Below are 3,861 nucleotides of genomic sequence, written 5' to 3' on the forward strand. Positions count from 1 at the left end.
GCGAGGACCACCGCCCCCCGACGCCGCCGCGCCCCCGTATCGACCGGTCCAGACGTACTCTCCCTCCTCCCATCCTGCCCTCAGCCACACACTAGTGCAGCGCTGCGGGGAGGATGAGTGACATCTGCGATAGCAGCCGTCACTGCCGGCCTACCCTGGGAGAGTTATGCGCGAGGCTTAATTAAATTATGACCCGCGACACTCGTTGAGCCGGCCAAGAGATAAGCGCTTTTATTCTTGCAGTAATGGAGCAGTGGTGGCCAAGAGTTTTTGGCGTTGAAATAGCGGCGGCGCCAAACGCTGACTTGTGTCTTGACTTTAAATTTTATTACTCTTTTTCAAAGAAATATGCGTATTTTTGTGTTTTGTTTTGCAATCTTGTTTGCGGATTGTGATGAGATCACTAGCTTTTATGGCGTAGGTTGAAGTGAAATGAATTAGCATTTAGTATTTATGAGCTACACCAATTTTGCGTTGATCTAATATAACGCTGCAGAAATTTACACTTATGTAAATATTTGAATAGATACTTTATACCACCATTCTTACTAGCGTTTTTTACCATTTCCTTGTAAGTGCGCCTTCAACGCACAATGAGTTCGGTGAAGTGAGAGAGACTTTGAAGTTAGACCGGGCAGGGCACGGCACACCGCCTGCTAATCCCTCCCGAGAGGTTTCAGCGGCGTGAATACCTGGGGCGCGCGGCTACCAGCTATTGAGTACGTTGAGGAGGAGGGTAGAGAGGTGGAAGGGGATTGCGAATAAGGACTCTGCTTCAGTCGAGCCAAGACCGCGCGCCGAAAACGCTGGGCGGTGGCGGCGCCATGCTCTCCCACTCAGGAACAAAAGCGCGGCTCTTGTGTGACACACATGTGAGATAAGGGACCTGCTGCTGTCGGTGCTGCTCTGGCCCGGCTCGGCTCGACCCGCCGTGGCCCGGCTCCGCCCGAATCAGCTGAGCGTGGTGCGCTCGGCTCGTCAAAGCTTCCAGCAGATCGCCTCGCCTCTGGGGGCCGACTGGCGTCCCCAATGAGATAACAGTACCTAGGTCGGGCGAAAGCTGCTGCTGCTCTGTGCCACCCCCGCGGAGAACGGAGAGAGAGAGAGAGAGAGAAGGGGAGGGGAGGAGGAGTTGTAATTCATGGATGAAAGTGTGCTCCGGCAGCTGCCACCTCATTCACTTTCACTTCCACAGTTATTGCGGCGTGGGGTGGCACATGGCGGCAGGCAGACGGGGGATGAGCTGCTGCTGCAGGCGGCGAGGGGTGGCGGCCACGGTGGGGTGGCGGGCAGCGGGGCGCTACGACGTTTCGTCCATGACACTTTCGTCCACGACTTTTTGTCCTACCCTGTTATGTCCCAGAATTTAAATGTCCAGTACGTTTTGTCCAGAATTTTAAGTCCAATATTGTACGTCCAATATTTGTCATATGTCCAGAGTCCAAAATTTTATTTTAATGATATAATTTACTGTGGGGGCCGAGGCCAGAAGCATACTACGGAACGTTCGCCCGCTCACGAGCCGCTGGCAGTCGCAACGAAAGAGTTGCTCCGGCGATCGTCCCCCACATGTGCGCCCAGATAGCTCAGTTGGCAAGATGAGTGGCACTGAATCAAGAGTCCGGGATTCTACTCAGTGTGCACGCGGCTTTTTTTCTCGCCAACACGACGCATGTCTGCAGACTGTCCGAGAGGTCGGATGGTGCTCATATACCGGTTTGCCAACTTCTTTGCCCTCTCCCCTATTCCGCAGACAGTAGCCAAATAGTTACCTGTCTAAACGGTTTGGGGTCTGTCCGATCTCCGTACAAGAAGTGTTTGATTCCTAACTATGACCAGTACTCACTTATGTCTGAGAACTGTCCGGGATGTGCCTGGGCAACTTGTAACTGCATTCTATCTGACCTGTGTGACAATCGTATATGGACCGTGACTGGGACCTAGCCGCTTCCGAGCCGAACTAGATTTAAGAAGAAACCTTGCGCACTGACTCAACGCAAATTAATCTCGAACACTTTTTTCCATGCGGGAACCCTCAACAATAGACTACTGTGCCACTAGCCGGGCGAGCGCGAGCAGGGCTCTGGCTGTGAACTCTAAAAAAAACTATTTTGGCTATGAAATTTAAGTATTGGAGTATTGAACATAGGACATTGATGGACATATGAGTTTTGGACGCAGGTCATACTGGACGTAGTGTGTAGGACAAACTCTCATTGGACATAAAATATTGGACGAAACGTCCTAGTACGGGCAGCGGGGATGAGCGGGGACACCGCGCGCCGCACTATCGCACCGCGTACAGGCCGCGTGAGAAATTTGTTTCATCATTTGGCGTTTCCGCGCGTGCGGGTGAGAATTTCAATCCACCCAATGCAACTGCTGGTGGTGCCGGGGCGGGGGAGTGTTTGACATGGTAATGCATTGTGCCGCAGGCCCGGCCCGGTGCGACCCACCCGTCCGGCCGACCCTAATCCCAGCGCCGCCCGCGGGACGTGCGCGCCAGGTGCGCGGCGTGCCGCTCATCTGCAAACGCTCTGATAGTGTTTTGCTGTTTGCTTCCAGGTGGGTGTCCTGGACACTGTGCAGTGCAGTGGGTGGTGGTCGTGGGCGGGCAGCGAGCCTGCTGCAGCAGGCGCGAGAGAGAAGGTTCGTTCTCTTGCATCGCAAGTGGGGGGGGGGGGGGGGGGGAAAACGGACGGCACTGTAGAATTTGGTCGTTGAATTTTCAACAAATGTCGTATAGACGGCTCAACAAATTATTCATTCGCACGTACTGAATTTTACGTATCACTCGTAATTTTGTTTACAAATAGTTCGGAGTCGACATCGGATGAACGATTCGCTTTGATGCCGCACAAGTTATTCGTAACGTTATAAATGATTTTTAAAATTACATTTTGTTCTTGTTTTTCCATGGTATGTAGAAAGTTAAAAGTTACCAACAAGATGAACTTTGGACTATCTTATGTAGTGAGTTGAGCTTATGTTTGCACTACAGAGTTGTTGCTATACCGGGTGGCTGATAAACCCCGCTAACTTCTAGTTATGCTGTAGCGCACGCATGAGTGTGGGAAGGCTTGCCTATCACGCCTGTCCACGGCGCCTTACGGGCCGAGCGAGTACAGAAGTGATCGGGGCTAATCGGCCACCTGGTATATTTATCGGTCATCGGAAAAATAGCTCGTTAACTTTCCATTTTATGGGTTATTCGTAACATGACATGCAATATCTTTTAACGAATCATTCTTAACACAATGACAGTTACGATTTATTCATCCGATTGTATAACGAATTGTTTAAGAAAGCAATTGCCTATTGTGAATTCATCAATTTACAAGAATATTTTTACAGTTGGTTAGGGGGGGAGAAATACCTGGCCTCGTTAAGTGAGTGTGGAAAACCACCAACCGGCACTCTCGCACCCAAGTAGGGTGTGTGTAAAACGGTGATAAACGAAGTCACCACAGAGGTGCACGTGGGGAGCGCAGTGCCAACTGCGATTGCGGGCGGAGCACTCTGCCGCCTGCTCATCTCCCGCATTGTCCTCCCTCTCCCATTGGTGTCGCGTAAGCCGCCCCCGCGACACAGACCGCCGCCGCCCCTTTCGGAATCCCTCCGCGGGGGTTGGGGGCAGGGGCGGGTCAGCCTGACCAGCAGCCCACCGCAGGCCCCTTTTCATCCCCCCCAGCCCAAAGCGAGCAGCTCCGCCAGCCCGCTAGGGGTTGCTACACCCCGGTCACGTCTCTGGCGTCTTCTGACCATCCCGGCTGGAACGCGGGGGTTTCGGGGGAGGGAACGGGGAATCAGAAGGTGTGTGTGGGAGGGAGAGAGAGAGAGAGAGAGGGAGAGGAAGGGAGA

At 52.8% G+C, this 3,861-nt stretch overlaps 1 protein-coding gene across 4 annotated transcripts in view; it reads left to right on the plus strand.

The window, feature by feature from the left end:
- The window catches only part of LOC113209582 (amphoterin-induced protein 2), a 160,601-nt gene that overhangs the window by 140,381 nt on the left and 16,359 nt on the right, over positions 1 to 3,861 (plus strand). For 2 of the 4 annotated variants that reach the window (XM_052267281.1, XM_052267280.1), the window contains exon 4: positions 2,566 to 2,649. The exons of the other annotated variants lie outside the window; for them this stretch is intronic. The gene's annotated coding sequence lies outside the window, so the exon portion shown is untranslated. The remainder of the gene's footprint in view (positions 1 to 2,565; positions 2,650 to 3,861) is intronic. 4 annotated transcript variants of the gene reach the window in all.

This window comes from Frankliniella occidentalis, unplaced genomic scaffold (assembly GCF_000697945.3).
Source record: "Frankliniella occidentalis isolate FOCC.00 unplaced genomic scaffold, Focc_3.1 Scaffold49, whole genome shotgun sequence".
NCBI classification, from domain to species: Eukaryota; Metazoa; Arthropoda; class Insecta; order Thysanoptera; family Thripidae; genus Frankliniella; species Frankliniella occidentalis.